We start from the raw sequence: 18,268 nt of genomic DNA, 5'->3' as shown, positions 1-18,268 counted from the left end.
CTGACACATCCAGAACCCCAAACCTGGTGACAAAACCATATCTTTAAGGCCTTGCATAAAGCCATCAGGGTCAGGGCCAATTTTGTACCTTTTTATTACAAAGTAAAAAATGAAAATACAGAATGAAAAATTTATCAACAAAAATAACTGTCACTCTAGTAGAATGACATTTGTACAAATGAAAGTAACTTTTTCTTCATGTTTCATCACTACAAATGTCTTGTTGCCAGAAATATTTATTGATACGAAGTATTTCTCCTTAAAATCATATGTGTGTGTCTCACTCTCTGATGATAAAATATGTTGTGTGATAAAGTATCTGGAAAAAAGCCAGTTAATGCCCTATTATAGAATGGAATGTGTTCTTGAGAATGTAGTAGTCATAGGGCTCTTAGCAGCACTCTGATTAAGCTGCTATCAGGTAAAATGGCTTGTTCTGGAAAATTACAGGTCAGTTTTTTTTAAATTGATATAGCTTCAGCTCTTTTAAGTCTAATTAAAACAGGTCTTGCTTGCGGCACAAAATATGGGACTTTATTTAACTATAATGAGGAAGGGGGCTCAGGCTCCATGATCCTGTCCCTCAAGTGGGCTTTCTGCTAAGTTTCAATCGTTAGAGGTATTTCCTATCTACCTTCTTTTGCTTCTCATTTGATCTTAGAACCTACTAACATGACTTAGCACTGGCCAGGTCTGGGGGATGACAGTTGCCTGCAGGAACCTGGATTCAAGTGTGACTGATCAATCAGAACCCCATCTTTTCCATGTTTGTGCAATACTTAACGACACATGCTAAATTGGGGCAGGGCTTTCATGGTCTGGTCACAGCTGTGGACACCCACTCATCTGCTACACCCCTTTTATAAATGTGTTGCCTTAAAGCCTATACTCACAGATCTGAAAACACTTGAGAAGGGGAATAAACTGTTGAATAAACTTAAGGAGACTAAGTGTAATTTTTTAGGCATATCTTTTTCCAAAGAAAAAGAAACCAGATTAGTTCAGTCATTAGGGATTCCCTATCTGAGCTGCAAAGGCCAATTGTCTACAATGGAGCAAAAGAGCACCGCCACTCAAAAATACTTTCCTCTAGGCCACCAGAGGGAAGGACAGAACACTGGCATACTTACACTACTTCACTATGGATCTGGGTAATTGTGAGGTTTGAGCCTGCTTCTGACTCCAAAAATGAAACTTATTTGGAGTCAGAAGGAGAAAACGAAACTTTACAGGAAGGACTTGAAGAATCAAAACCGAGAAGTGACTCAGCAGAGCGGGAGAAATCGCAGACGCTGATTGGACAGATCCAAGTCTTGCCTAGATGCTCCAGCCAAGTCCAGTCTTGCCTCCAGAACCAAGCCTTGCCTAGATACCTCAGCCCAGCCTTGTCTAGCCTCCGTGTACCAGCCTGGTCCAACCTGCGTGCCAGGGCACAAATCTGAGTGTTCAGCCTCTCCTTTGCCATGCACTCTAGCTCCTTCCAGTCTTGCAGCTTCAATCAGAGGATTGGCCGAGTTCTGCCTCGCTGTCTTGCCACAGTCTGACCCTGCAGTGTGGCCTGAGTGCCCCTTGTCACCTGTGTGGACTTGATTGTTTATACAGTCTAATCTACTGCAAGAACTTTTGCTATTGTAAATAGTTAATTTGATAAAGAATTTTATTAGTAATTCTGCCTGGCCGTCTCATAGTCTGAACAGGACAGTATTGAGGCTGAGGAGTAGTGCCTCCCTGACAATTTGAAGGTGGGACACCTTAAAGAAAGGACTTGAGCATCACCTGCTGGTGGGAAAACACCCTTAACTGCTCTCTATAGTGTCTGGTAGGGCAGGGATGGGTAAAGTAGGTGAAGGGCCAACAACAGCTGTTTAGTGCCTTGTCGAATTGCCAGAATAGCAGGTTGCTGCCTCACAGTTGCTTGGTTCCTGTTACTTGTTAGCTGGGCTATTTATAAACATGGATCTAGTGGGCTCTTCTGAAAGAGTGTTAAACCTTGCACAAAAGGAGCCCAGATCACAGGAGGATTATTTTTGGCACCCAAAAGTCATCGCTTTCTCAGTTAAATCCATTGATACATTCATTTCCTTCTGGTGCCCTCTAGTGACCAACCTTCCAAGTTTTCTTATCAGTTTTTTTTTTTCAAATGTAAGCAGAAAGTTTCTCACAGGAAAGATCCTTTTAATTAACTTAAAAGTCTTAATTCAAGTCTGTCTAAACTCTTAATCCATTTAAAACTTTCTAAAATCACCACTCTAATCCCCCTTTTGCTGTATATTCCAAAAAAGAATGTTTTTACAACATATTAAGCTTGTAATTTTCTTTCTTAAAGGATTGAAGGAAAAAAAACTCACCCAGTGAACACAAAAGAACTTGCAGTTCTGAAGGTTCTCAATCTTTAAAAAGCAATTTTAAAAAAAGCAATAAAAAGTAAAATCCAAAGTGATTAAGAAGTGAGGTTTGGTTGAACCTTGAGTCCATAGAAGGCTACATTAACAGCTATGAGCTTGGTGGAATCCTGTGACTCCCAGCTGATTGCAAGCAGCTGCAAAAACCTCCATTCCTGCCATTTACTCACAGAAAACAGCTATACAGAGTATGTATGGTGATCTCAAAGATCTCTCCTTTCTCCTGTCTGGATCCAGCATACAGCTGCTGTTTTTGGCCTTAATGTCTCCTGCTGCTCTGCAAGATGTCAGTTCACCATTTCCTCAGTGAAAGCTTTCCTGAACCTCATTATTAAAGAAAGGGCATGTTACAAAATGAGAAAAGAAGAGGGAGACAGGAGGGAAAGCAGCATGTTCAGGTTAGCCATAGCTTGGCTGAAACAAACTACCTTGATCAGTTAAAATGGTCCATATAAAGGCAGTCAGTTCAGGAAAGAGGAAGGGCCAGAACGCTGTTGATCTCAGCCTGCCAAAGAAGAGGATGGTTGACTGCTAAACTGGAAGAAAGGAATGGAAGCAGTTCTGGGAAAGGGATAGCCAAAAATGCCCCTCAAGTGGACAAGGCCTCTCTCTTTCAACTTCTCCTTCAGATGAAGATTTGAATCCAGCCAATTTCAATACAGAGGGTATTTCCTTATTATTTCCTTCCTCTTATCTGAAGAAGTTCTACAATTTACTAAATAATGTTATTTACAATAGCCTTTTATAAGGCACTTGTAACCTCAGAATATGCAGTGGAGGTGAAGAATAGATTTAAGAGACTGGACTTAGTAGATAGGGTTCCGGAAGAACTATGGACAGAAGTTCGCAACATTGTTCAGGAGGCGGCAACAAAATACATCCCAAAGAAAGAGAAAACCAAGAAGGCAAAATGGCTGTCTGCTGAGACACTAGAAGTAGCCCAAGAAAGAAGGAAAGCAAAAGGCAACAGTGATAGGGGGAGATATGCCCAATTAAATGCAAAATTCCAGAGGTTAGCCAGAAGAGATAAGGAATTATTTTTAAACAAGCAATGTGTGGAAGTGGAAGAAGACAATAGAAAAGGAAGGACAAGAGACCTCTTCCAGAAAATTAGAAACATCGGAGGTAAATTCCAGGCAAAAATGGGTATGATCAAAAACAAAGATGGCAAGGACCTAACAGAAGAAGAAGAGATCAAGAAAAGGTGGCAAGAATATATGGAAGACCTGTATAGGAAGGATAACAATATCAGGGATAGCTTTGACGGTGTGGTTGGTGAGCTAGAGCCAGACATCCTGAAGAGTGAGGTTGAGTGGGCCTTAAGAAGCATTGCTAATAACAAGGCAGCAGGAAACAACGGCATCCCAGCTGAACTGTTCAAAATCTTGCAAGATGATGCTGTCAAAGTAATGCATGCTATATGCCAGCAAATTTGGAAAACACAAGAATGGCCATCAGACTGGAAAAAATCAACTTATATCCCCATACCAAAAAAGGGAAACACTAAAGAATGTTCAAACTATCGAACAGTGGCACTCATCTCACATGCCAGTAAGGTAATGCTTAAGATCCTGCAAGGTAGACTTCAGCAATTCATGGAGCAAGAATTGCCACACGTACAAGCTGGGTTTAGAAAAGGCAGAGGAACTAGGGACCAAATTGCCAATATCTGATGGATAATGGAAAAAGCCAGGGAGTTTCAGAAAAACACCTATTTCTGTTTTATTGACTATTCTAAAGCCTTTGACTGCGTGGACCATAACAAACTGTGGCAAGTTCTTAGTGATATGGGGATACCAAGTCATCTTGTCTACCTCCTGAGGAGTCTGTATAATGACCAAGTAGCAACAGTAAGAACAGACCACAGAACAACAGACTGGTTTAAGATTGGGAAAGGAGTACGGCAGGGTTGTATACTCTCACCCTACCTATTCAACTTGTATGCAGAACACATCATGCGACATGCTGGGCTTGAGGAATCCAAGGCTGGAGTTAAAATTGCTGGAAGAAACATTAACAATCTCAGATATGCAGATGATACCACTTTGATGGCTCAAAGTGAGGAGGAACTGAGGAGCCTTATGGTGAAGGTAAAAGAAGAAAGTGCAAAAGCTGGCTTGCAGCTAAACCTCAAAAAAACCAAGATTATGGCAACCAGCTTGATTGATAACTGGCAAATAGAGGGAAAAAAATGTAGAGGCAGTGAAAGACTTTGTATTTCTAGGTGCAAAGATTACTGCAGATGCTGACTGCAGTCAGGAAATCAGAAGACGCTTAATCCTTGGGAGAAGAGCAATGACAAATCTCGATAAAATAGTTAAGAGCAGAGACATCACACTGACAACAAAGGTCCACATAGTTAAAGCAAAGGTGTTCCCCGTAGTAACATATGGCTGCAAGAGCTGGACCATAAGGAAGGCTGAGAGAAGGAAGATCAATGCTTTTGAACTGTGGTGTTGGAGGAAAATGCTGAGAGTGCCTTGGACTGCAAGAAGGTCAAACCAGTCCATCCTCCAGGAAATAAAGCCAGACTGCTCACTTGAGGGAATGATATGAAAGGCAAAACTGAAATACTTTGGCCACATAATGAGAAGACAGGACACCCTGGAGAAGTTGCTGATGCTAGGGAGAGTGGAAGGCAAAAGGAAGAGGGGCTGACCAAGGGCAAGATGGATGGATGATATTCTAGAGGTGATGGACTTGTCCCTGGGGGAGCTGGGGGTGTTGATGACTGACAGGAAGCTCTGGCGTGGGCTGGTTCATGAAGTCACAAAGAGTCGGAAGCAACTAAATGAATAAACAACAACAAACCTCAGATGTAGGTCTCAGGTTCTTGGAGCAGACAGGAGCCAGCCCTGTTTGTCCCAATGTTCATCAGCTGGGCAGATGACTTCTTGATGGAACCACTTCCTAGAGCTAATGTAGGGACTTACCCAAATCCCAGTAATTCCAGGGTGTTTATTCTGAAACCAGCTCAATGACTAGAGAATGTGTATAGTAAGAAACAATGTTTAAGGTAAAGGTAAAGGTTTCCCTTGACGTAAAGTCCAGTCGTGTCCGACTCTAGGGGACGGTGCTCATCTCCGTTTCTAAGCCTTAGAGCCGGCGTTGTCCGTAGACACTTCCGGGTCATGTGGCCAGCATGACAACACGGAACGCCGTTACCTTCCCGCCGAAGCGGTACCAATTAATCTACTCACATTTGCATGTTTTCGAACTGCTTGGTGTGCAGGAGCTGGGACGAGCAACGGGAGCTCACCCCGCCGCGCGGTTTCGAACCGCCAACCTTCCGATCGGCAGCTCAGCGGTTTAACCCGCAGCGCCACCGCGTCCCATAACAATTCTAAACAATGTTTAGAAATGATAATATTTGGCGATGTTAACATGTTAATAATATGCAAAGAATTAGGAGATCAATTTTTTTAAAAAACAGGAAATTTAAGTGGCAAGACTATAATATATGCAAAATGTACAGAATAAATGATCAAATTGTAGAGTTGAGAAGAGAGGTAAATGGGTTTACTGAGAGCTATCTAAAAATCAGAGACCTAGCCTAATAAAAATGAGGATGTGGCTGGGTGTCACAATAAAATAAACTACAGAGCTGATTTGTAATAAATATGACTTCATTGCCAGTAGATGGCAGCCAGTGATTTAGAGACACCTGGCATAACTACTCATGGACAGTTACTTTGCTTGCAGTCCTCAGCAGCCTTCCTTCTCCAACCTGATGCCTTTTAGAAGTATTGGACTTCAACCCCTATGAAGTCTAAGGACTGTATGAGTTGGGCTTCATAAGAACATCAAGTTGGGAAGGCCTGAGAAAACTCCAGTCCTTCAACAGAGATAATAAACCTCATAGCTTTTAGTTAGTACTGTGTCCTGGGCCAGAGTCACAATTAGTTTTGAAGCAGGTGAGAGATGTGGTGTATGTGAAGACAGGTTGTATATAGATTGTATAGAGAGAGAAGAGAAGGAATTGCAGCAAACAGGGTACAATGATTCAGGTTGTATTCATAATAAGCCATCATTCACAGAATGATCACAGTGGCTTGGGCTTGCACAAGATATTAAACCATAAAATAACTACATGGGTGAGGTTGGTGCAACAAACTGAGTCACTAATTGGCCATTTCATCCTGGTGCATTGTGTGAGCCAAACTTCAGAACCAAATACTTTTGAGAGCACTATATATTAGAAATGCCAATTTAATTTTTGACAGTAGGATTCAGATTATTCAAAATCAAACCAACATGGAGGTATCTGTTTTTTCTATCCTCCTTTCCATGTGGGGAAGGATGGAACTGGAGAGGGAAACAATAACTTTATTCATTCTATATGAACACATATATACAAACCCAAAAATGCTAAATGTAGATTCAGTCTCTAGAGGTATAGTAATAAGATAGCAAGTATTCCTTTTGAGACTTATCACACATGAGGAAAATTCAGTGTCTGCCCCTGAAGACAGACATATGTGATGTTCTCACATATTGCCTGTAATCAAAAGGGAGGAGGAGGAGGAGGAGGAGGAGCTCACCGAACACCACATACAAGGTTTGTGAGACATTATGCTGACCATTGTTTTGCAATGAGTGTGCACAGAGGAGTCAGTTGGCTTGGCTTGATCTCTGCAAAGGCTGCCTTGTGAACCCAAAAAGTTGAGGTGTGGTAGGGCTTTTTGGTAGCCAGAAAGCTATCTTGGAGTACAGTATAATGATAAAGAGGAGAGACCCAGGTTCAGCTCTCATTTAGTTCTCATTTAGCTATAGAGATTGAATATTTGGGGCCAGTCGTTCCCTCTTAACCCAAAATACAACCATTCCCTCTTAACCCAAAATATGTCACATGGTTGTGGTTGTGAAGATAAAATTGGAGAAGGTCATCTCTGCACTTGCAAAGAAAAGCTAGGACTTAAAAATGATACCTAAAATACATTTTAAGATTATACAACAATAGGGACATACCCCAGATACAAAAAAAATCTCTTGAGCTAAGTCCATTGGAATGTTTTGAGTGTTCTGATTCAGCAGAATGGAACTTGACATACTTAAGTGTTCCATATTTTGACAGAATACAACTCAAAATGTTTGTTGTTCTGTTTAATAAACAATGGGAACTCAAACCAAACCCCTTGCTCTCTCATTTTTGGGTTCCACGCTCATTAAAAAGTTGGACTGGGAGTCTACCATGAGCAGAATGCAGAAGGTGATAAATTACTAAAATTGTTTATACTTGTGGTTTATTTGATCAAGGTTAAAATACATATGTTATCTCTGGTAACCCTTAATGGACTTTTGCTGACATCAAGACTGAAATGACAATGATTTATGGCTTTGTTTATTGATAAAAGATGGGATGTGGGAAGAAGAGATCATTTGTGGAGTCCTTGGTGCCCTCTGAACCTTGTTGTTTTCTTGCAGACATTTCATTGCCAGACTAGGCAACATCTTCAGTGCAAAAAAAGGTGTTTTTGCACTGAAGATGTTGCCTAGTCTGGCAATGAAATGTCTGCAAGTAAACAACAAGGCTCAGAGGGCACCAAGGACTCCACAGCTCAACCCTGAGCTACAAATATTTGCTTTGAAGAGATCGTTTGTTGTATTTTAAGAGAAGGTGATAAATTACTAAAATTGTTTATACTTGTGATGAAGTTGAGAAGTCACTTCTTTATATATTTCTTTTCTTTTTCTTTACTATATTCTTATTTTTGCTTTCTTTTCTATTTCTCTACTTTTTCCTTTTTTTTCTTTCTTTTCTGCACCTTCTTTCTTTTTACTCTTCTATTTTTTCCAGTTTGTATTAGTTTTTACTGTTGTAATTATAATCTTAATAAAATTACTACTAAAAAAAAGAAACATATTCCTGCCTTCTGGAGTCCCCAAAAATGAACAGTACTGTATAGGATTCTCAACACAGCCAGTGAACGTAATGACAAAAACATACTTTCCTGCTTGCAAGCTCAACAAACAAACAAACAAAACACCAGTTTTGCATTTAGTAATCTAGAAATTCATTAAGACAGCGATTTCTTATGTGCATTGTGCAGTGTACACTTTTTCATTTTGCCAGAAAAAGAAAGCACAACACAGAGATACAGGGACAACAGATTTAAACAATCCATGAATATTAACTTCCCTGCATCAAAGAAGAATGTGTTTTGTGCCAAGCTTGGGCAATTAAAAATGCTAGTTCCATACTCCGAATGTTTGAAGTTGAGTTTGTTTTGCATGCCATTAGTGTACAACCCATATATATCCCCAAAGCATTTTGTGGGTTCATATATCATACCAAGCCAAAAATCTCCAATCCCACATTATGGCTCGATGTAGGAGTATCAACTTTCCAGTGACTGAGGGCTCATCTAACTTTTATGAGTTGGTTGAGGGTTGCATTCTGTGGAATGATGATGCAGAATGGATGCAACCACACCACATGTGGGGAGGTCAGAATTTTAAATTGTGCAGGTTTTTTAAACTTTTTTTTTAACTGTGAGGCCACTATTCAGGGCTTATACTACAGGGTAATGCCAGAAAATTGTACCATCATTTATGAGCAATGACAAACAGAGGGGATTCCAGGATCTGCAAAAATAGATCTTGGGGATCACAGGATGTCTACCCCAGTTATAACAGCATATTGAAACCAGCCCATGGCCTGTCTCTCCTTTTTTCTGTGCCTCCAGACCCCCACATTGCTGGTAAAAGTTCAGGAAGAGGTTCAGAGAGATCTGAAGGAAACTTGGTTCACCTTAGGTATCTCCCAAACCTATCTAAAGTGATATACTTCAGTCAAGATTAAATCAGAATGACTTACACAGCAATTTTAAAGCAATCAGTCATGAGATTTTGATACTTAATTCACACAGACCTTCAGCCCCATAGAAGTCTAATTCCCAGGGTTAACTTTTCTTTGTGTCCTTTGAAGGATTTACCGAACCTTTCCTCATACCTTTCCTTGGTCTCCAGTAGAAGTATCATTTTATCTATCTATCTATCTATCTATCTATCTATCTATCTATCTATCTATCTATCTATCTATCTATCTATCTAATTTATCCCTGCCCATCTCCTCCCGTCGGAGGCCTCTGGGCGGTTTACAACAAGTGATTAAAACCATCAGAATAATACAAAAAATAAAATACAGTAAAAATACTATAAATAGAAATTAAAAATAAAGAATAAAAAATCCAAGTGATGAAACATCTAAAACAGTCCAAGTGTGGGAGGAGTGGTCTATAACAACCATCCCCGTGTAACTCTATTCCCCTCTCCACCCCAAGCGAGGTGGCAGAACCAGGTCTTCAGACTCCGCTTAAAGGCCAGGAGTGATGGGGCCAATCTCACCTCCGGGGGCAGCATGTTCCACAGGGCAGGAGCTACTGCAGAGAAGGCCCACCTCCTGGACCCTGCCAGATGAAATTATTTTACAGACGGGGTCCGTAGCATGCCCTGTCTGCATGATGGGGTGGGATGGGTTGATGTAATGGGGAAGAGGCGGTCCCTCGGGTAACCTGGTCCTATGCCATGTAGGGCTTTAAAGGTGATAACCAACACCTTGAATTGGACCTGGAAGCAAACTGGTACCCAATGTAGCTCACGCAGCAATGGTGTTACATGTGCCCTTCTGGGGGCACCAAAAACAGCTTGCGCAGCTGCATTCTGGACCAGCTGAATCTTCCGGATACTTTTCAAGGGTAGCCCCATGTAGAGCGCATTGCAATAGTCTATATGAGAGATAACAAGGGCATGAGTGACTGTTCGAAGGGCCTCCTGGTCCAGGAAGGGGAGTAACTGGTGCACAGCACGTAGCTGCACAAAGGCTCTCTGGGCCATGGCTGCCACCTGCTCTTCGAGCAGGAGCTGTGAGTCCAGGAGGACCCCCAAGTTATGCACTGGGTCTGTCTGGGGCAGTGCAACCCCATCCAGAACCAGAGATGTTAATGTCCCGGATACAGAAGAACCATTAACCAACAGCCACTCGGTCTTACCAGGGTTCAATTGAAGCCTGTTGTTCCCCATCCAGGCCCCCGCAGCCCCTGACACTCGGAGAGGGTGCTCACGGCATCACTTACTTCACCCGGGATGGAGATATACAATTGAGTATCATCAGCATACTGATGATACCCCATCCCATGGTGACAGATGATCTCACCCAGCGGTTTCATGTAGATGTTAAAAAGGAGAGGGGAGAGTACTGATCCCTGCGGCACCCCACAAAGAAGGGGCCGCGGGGCTGATCTCTCCTCCCCTATCAACACCAACTGGGATCAGCCCTGGAAGAAGGAGGTGAACCAGCGTAAGACTACGCCGCCCACCCCCAACTCCCTGAGCCGCCCCAAAAGGATTCCATGGTTGATGGTATTGAAAGCCGCTGAGAGATCAAGGAGAGTGAGGATGGATGCACTGCCTCCATCCTGTTCCTGCCAGAGATCATCCATAAGTGCGACCAATGCCATTTCCGCCCCATAACCGGGCCTGAAACCTGACTGAAAGGGGTCTAGATAATCCATTTCCTCCAGGACCCTCTGGAGCTGCAAAGCCACCACTTTCTCAACCACCTTCCCCAGAAAGGGGAGGTGGGAGTCTGGACGAAAATTGTCCAGGACAGTAGGGTCCAGCGATGGCTTCTTGAGGAGGGGGTGTACCGACGCCTCTTTAAAGGCTGCCGGAAACACCCCCTCTCCCAAGGATGTATTAACCATCGCATGGACCCAACCACATGTGACCTCCCGGCCTGCTTTTACTAGCCAGGAGGGACACGGGTCTAGATGGCATGTGGTGGCATTTACTGTCCGTAGGATCCTGTCCACTTCCTCAGGTCCAATAGGATCAAACTGCTCCCAGATAACTGGGTAAGCCTGTTCCCCTGGTATCTCTCCAGACCACGCTCATGCCTGGAGTCCAACTTGGAGCAGATCCGAGCGATTTTGTCCTGCAGATGCCCAGCAAATTCCTCTGCACAGCCCTGTAGGTGGGTCACTGAACCCAGCTTCCCCAAAAGGGATTGAGTGATCTTAAACAGGGCCGTTGGGCAGCATTCTGCAGACACAATAAGAGCGGAGAAATATTGGCATTTTGCCGCTTTTATCACCACAATGTAGGCCTTAATTGCAGCTTTTACCTATGTTCGGTCGAATTCAGTCTTTGTCTTCCTCCAGTGGTGCTCTAGGCGTCTCTTAACCCTCTTCAGCACCCTCAGCTCCTCTGTAAACCATGGGGAGTGCCAGGTTCGATGAGACAAGAGAGGCCGCACAGGCGCAATCCTGTCCAAGGCCCCAGCCGCTTCCCTATTCCAGGCTGCAGCTAGGGCCTCCACTGGACCGTGCAGCAGATCACCAGGTATAACCCTCAGCTCCCTCTGAAACCCTACTGGGTCCATTAGTCGCCGGGGGCAGACCAATCAAATGGGTCCTACCTCCCTGCGGAGGGGGGTGGCATAAGAGAATCTCAGGGCCACCAGGGTATGGTCTGACCATGATAATGGGGACAGATCTATCTCTCCCCTCAGATCACATTGCCACTGCTCTGACAAGAAGGTAATTTTGGGGTAAATCTGTACCTTGCTCTTCATAAATGAACGTAAAGCAATAGGAAAATGTCAGTTGAAAGAAACACCATATTTAAATGATGATTGATCTTTGAAAGGTATTTTTTGCAGTCTGATTATTAGCTGCATTTCAATTAAAGCCACACACACCCTAAAAACAAAGAAGTTCTTGTATAGAGAGAGAGTTGGAAAGATGTTTCAAGATGAGTTGACACAAGACAAGCCAAAGGAAGGGTTTGGACACTGAGGCAACAGCTATCAAAAATCAGACCATGCCTGGGTCTGCTATAAATTCGTAATACCTGGCCTTCGCCTTTAGTCGAAATGTGCACGAGGGAAGTTACATCTTTATTGTGTCCTCATCTCTGTGTAAGTAAAAATATTCTTGAGAACTTATATAAAGTCAGTCTGCATCCCAGTTGTTGACTGTCCAGCTCAAGAACAATATTTGAGGCTAATGCAAGTGTTTAAAAATGCAAATTCATAATAATAGTGTCCACGAAAAAGTAAGAACTGCTGATTATAAAATTGCCAAACAAGGTTTTAAAAAATGAAAGAAAAATTCACTGATGTCCACATCTATAATCAGTATAGCATTATCACATTTTCTTTAGAAGAATAAATCACTTTAGTTGAATTTAAATCAACTTCTCCTTAAATGTTTACTTATACTAGTTTTCAGATACTGGCTTCTGATTATATCAGTGTCTGAAAACTTCTATACGTGACATTGGAAATTCTGTTTATATGGCTTGTATTGTTAAACAAAGGCATTTTTGTGAATCTGTGTTTGTGGGTATACACAGACAAACACAGAGATGCACAAAAATGCCTTTTTTAAAACAATGTAGTACAATATATAATAAAAGCCATACAAAACAGCCATACAAAAACAGAATTTCCAATGTAACTTACAATGTAAGTTACAACTTATATACAATGTAACTTTTGGACATTGGTATAATCAGAAGCCATGTATATGCTGTACATGGATACATACACACACTATCTATCCATCCATCCATCCATCCATCCATCCATCCATCCATCCATCCATCCATCATCTATCTATCTATATAGCAAAGAACAAAATCTCAGTATAATCCTGGCAATTCAACTGTTCAAAATGTAAAGAACAGTCTCACAGAGAAACATGCAGTTTCATAAGACCTGGACCACGTTCCTTTTCAGTAGGGGTGTCTGCCTTTCGGAATGATCTACCTGCCAACCTGGCTGACTTTTAGAAAGGCTTTAAAAATGTGGTTATTTCCCAAGCACTGGGGTCAAGATGGGTAAATTCCCATCAGAAGATTGTAGGAACGAGTGCTAGGTCACATATTAGTGATTATTACTGTTACTGTTGATTGTTGTTTTAGTTTAGTTGTTTCTTGTAAGCTGCCTTGATTTGCATTGTTTGAGTTGGGCAGACATAAATTATTGAAGTAAATAAATGAAAAACAAAATATAAATCTAATAAACAAGTAAATAACCTTTACTATTAATTTTAAAGATGCATTCATTTTTCTTTATAACATTTAATTATAACATTTAAAAAACTCACAATGTTTAAAATACAGCATAAAGTTTATCAGCCTATATTTCAGCTGAAAAAATTGCTGGCTCGCAAGGGGATCAAGACAACTCTGCTCTAATGAACTTAAAAATAAATTGGGTGCTAAAGTAAACCTATCCAGATGATGAGATTTCTCTAACCTAACTCACTTTTCCTTTTCAATAATTCTGGTTAAAGAAAATTCTAAGTATCTTGCTTTGTGGTTGTAAATAGCTGCTAAGAATTTGACATTGTCCTTGGCAACGGATATTTCTACTTTAGCACCCAATTTATCTGTAACTTTGTCCATCCTCTTGCTAGCCATCCACTGATGCACTGGGGAAGTGGCTACCCAATTACCTGAAAAAGAAGGAATGGGATATATGAAGCTCAGGGCTGAACTATGGAGTCCTTGGTGCTCTCTGAACTTGGTTATTTGCTTGCAGATGTTTCATTACCTGACTGGGTAACATCATCAGTGCGATTGAGTATGGGGCTTGCTCCCTGTTTATATACAGTAGCTTGTCTTGTCTGTTGATGGAGGTGTAGTTTTCTCCTTAACAAGGGATTAAGCAGGGATTAACACCAGACCAAAAATCAAGCAGAAAACAATACAGTAATCAAGGAACTACCAAGGAGAAAACCACACACACCCCAACACTGGCAGGGCAAGCTATTATATATAAACAGGGAGCAAATCCCACACTCATTTGCACTGCTGATGTTACCTAGTCAGGTAAGAAAACATCTGCAAGCAAACAACCAAGCTCAGAGAGCACCAAGGACTCCAAAGAAGGAATGTGCAGATGTTCTGTGCTCGCAATATTTTGCAAACTACTATCCTCTTTGCTAGGCTCTGGGAAAACCATTACAAAGAGATTAATTAGTCGTAATTGTGCAAGCCATGGTCTCCTGAGAATTTTAACCTTAAAGCAGTTCTTTTTGTACACTTCTGAAGTCCCAAGGAAGTTATCTCTACCATTCCCTTTTTATACACAGATTAAGGATAGTATTGAAAGCTTACCTAGTTTCTCTGTTCCCATAACCTCTAATCATAGGAAAAGTCAAATTAATCAGAGCCAATCGAGTGGCTGGTATGAATGTGTTTGCTGCTGCCAGGGTATGTCTATTGTGTTTTTATGGTTTTTAATTCTGTAAGCTGCCCGGAGTAACCATGTGTGAGTTGGGTGGCCTAATAAATCTGCTTAATAAATAAATAATTTAATATGATTGAAATAAGTGATCAATTCAATCAAATTCAGATTTTCATTTTCTTTCAAAGTAAATTCTGGAAAGCATGTGAACATGCAAAGACAAAGTAGGCATCATCCTGGAGACACTTGAATACCTGATTTTATTTATATATACATATATGCATACAGTATATACATATATACACATATACATATATACAGAAGCTTCAGAGACTGCAACTGAAAGTGGGGAATGGGTGAGGTAAAAGGAAGCATGTAATGATTTTCTTTTCAGACATGTCTTTTCTCCATCTTATCTATGCAAGGTGCTGCTTCCCTGGCAAAGGACCTCTATTTTGTCTCTGATTTAAAAAAGATCAGGAAATTGTTTGCAACTCCCTTGCAATATATCATGTCTCTAGGCAGGCAGAAGATTGATGAATAGTAGGCTAAAAATTCACTACATACTTTGATTTCATCAACCATAGATAGCAGGAGTCAAAATGGAAAAGTTATGGAAAATACTGTTAATTTTGTGACCCTAACTATAGACACACTTGTGTATGTGTGCATGTCTACACTTATATATACACACAAACAACACACAGTACTTTAACTACTTTCTTCTTCTCTGTAAGATTGCTTCTTAAAGACAATTGTTGGAAAAAATCTAGTTAAACCTGAAAAACTAAAGAAAATATGAAGACAAGAGGTGAATGTTTGTCTGGTTATGTGACAAAACAGGGGTGATTTCAATCTGGTTTTTCTTCTTTGTTTGGAAGTTCTAATCAAAAGGCTTTTTATGAGATAATATATATATGGGATAGTAAATGTAAGTGTGTATGATTATCATACTTTTTGAGGGTAAAAGTTTTTCCTAGAGGCAGAATTTTTTTTAATGTTAACTCCATTAGGATCTCCAAGTTATGAAAAATTGTCATTTTAACACTTCAGGCTAAAAACTGGCATTCAAAAAACATTCTCCTGATTCTAATGTAGAAGAGTTCAGTGTTAAATAACATTGCCCTCTAACTGCCCTTAAGGATGCTTACTTTCAGCAGGATCATGTCCAAAGCTTCTTTTCCCTCTTCCCTGTTAAGCCCTGAATACTGCTGAACTCTAAAGGTTCTTAACACTTCAGAGCAAGGTTGATGCAAAGCTTTGCACTGGCCAAGAAAAGGGGAAACTCCAAATCTCCACTTAGCCATGAAGCAGGGGATAGCCATGCCAGGAATGTTAGAGGGCAGAGGGACCAGCCTACTTTAATTTTCACTACATCACTCTGCCAGCTTATGTGCTGCTTCATAGAACTTGAGGAAACAATGCCTGAGTCTCACTAGCATGTAAACACAAATACAGCAATTAAAGATGATCCCTAAACTTGAATTGTGCTAAGCCAGTAAGAACAGAAAGTTACAGACTGTTAATACAAATGATTTTATGTCCTCCCTAATTTCTGTTTATGACCAGTTGTCCTCAGGGAAAGAACTGAGATTCATAAGCCTAAGATGTGTTCTGCACAGAGAAAATTTAAATTATTAGAATCATAGAATTGTAGAATTGGAAGGGACCACAAGAATGTTTAGTCCATCCCTCTGCAATGTGCTGGAAAACCATTGAACCATCTTTGAGAGGTTACCATCCAGCCTCTTCTTAAAAAAACTCCAGTTTCCATAGGTAGACTGTTCCACTATTGTACAGATCTTACCATCAGGAAGTTTTCCTTATATTTAAATGAAAACTAGGTAGCTGCCACTTATACCCATCGTTGCTGGTCCTACTTTCAATGGCCATGGAAAATAGTTCATGACCATCATCCCTGTAGCTTCCCTTATGTACCTAAACATGGTTATCATGTCTCCCCTACGTAGTCTTCTTGTCTTCAGACTGAACATTCCAAGTTCCTTCAGCCTGTCTTCATTATTAGCCTTTCTTTTGGACTTTGGAATGTAATATTAGCTATGTAAATTTAATTCATCAGACAAACAGGTGTCTGTCCATTAGGAAAAGAGTTTCTTCTCCACAGAAGAACTCTGCAAGGGTATTCCTATCTATTATGATTCAAAAATATGGTTAACCCATAACAACAACACATCTTTATTAGTTGTGTGTATCTTTTGTGGGGTAAGGATCATACTTAACCAGGGGCCACACCTCGAAGAAGTGACGTTGACAAGAGAAATACAATTATTTAGTTTAATGTATATTTAAATTTAAATTAAATGTCATCAAATTCAGTTGGCATGATCATTACTGTGTACTTCATAATCTCTTTCTGTCATGTAAAAAAGGAATACTGTACATAACTAGTGGCAACTTCTGGATAGCCTTCAGGAGGCACCCAAGGCTGGTCGGGATTTGCATGAGGCCCTGGTGCCTCAGGAAGTGAATCTCTAATCTACCTAGTATTTTTCAAAGTATTCTTCCAAGTGCTATAAATTGGGTCAATAGGATTATCTCCATTTTGCCAAAGAAAGCCTAGAGCAGGTGAAGTTCTTGCTTAAGGCCAGTCTGCAGGCATGGCAATACTGTAAGGACATTTGAACCAGGCCCTTTTGTCCTCAGGTCATATTCTTAGCCACCGTAGTATGACAATCTAATAGAACTGCTGCACTAAAAACCAACCAACCAACCTGTCACTATTTCCCCATCACCTTGACCAGCCTGACTGGACAGTGCACTTAAAACCTGTAGTTTACTGTATATTTGTTTCTCTATTCACATAAAGAGATAATGATCTATAGCTGATGGCCCTGTATGACCTGAATATTACCATTGGCTTTGATCTATCTGACTTTGGCTGATCTCAGGAAAGCTAAGCAGAGCAGGCCTTGATGAGTACTTGAATGGGAGACCACTCAAGTACTAGGACTCTAGCCAAACTTGGAAGTTGACCAAACATCCCAGAAGAAGACACAGACAAACCGCTTGCCAATTAATTTATGTTGGCATGTCCTGGTGATCTCCAAAAGCTGAGTTTAACCTGAGGAAATCTTTACCTTCTGAAAATGATGCAGCACATTTATTGGCCAAAATGATCATGAAATATGTAACCCCTAGCTATTACCCCTCATATCTGGGCCAGTTCTGATTACAGTCATGGACTCTATATGGGGCTGTGCTTGAAAACAAGCTAACAACAAGCTAAACATCTTAATTGGTTGAGAATCTGGCCACTCAGCTTTTGATAAATATGAACTGGCACAGTCATGTTTTGCTTATTTCCAAACAGTTTTGTTTGCTTGTGGTTTGTTTCAAAGCCAGATTCCATGTGAAGTTTTTTTCCCTTTACAATTCTAAATAGTCTTTTCCTGAATCTCAGGAAGCACGTGATCAGAGCCACCTTGGAGTCAGGTGGCATCTAAAGCTAACAAAACAAACATACAAACAAAGGGCTCCAGCCTTGCCAATATTTAAGAGGTGAAAATTCTGTACCAGGTTCCTTCCCTTCCCCTTCCCCTTCCACTTTTGGAGTGGGGAATCTAGATTTTCAGCCTGAAATATTTCTTTCTTTACATGGCCTTTCTTACAAGATTCTATAATCTTCCCTCCTAACCAGGAAAATGCCTGT

Source organism: Candoia aspera, chromosome 1 (genome assembly GCF_035149785.1).
Source record: "Candoia aspera isolate rCanAsp1 chromosome 1, rCanAsp1.hap2, whole genome shotgun sequence".
Lineage (NCBI taxonomy): Eukaryota > Metazoa > Chordata > Lepidosauria > Squamata > Boidae > Candoia > Candoia aspera.
Note: the sequence above shows the minus strand (reverse complement) of the source record.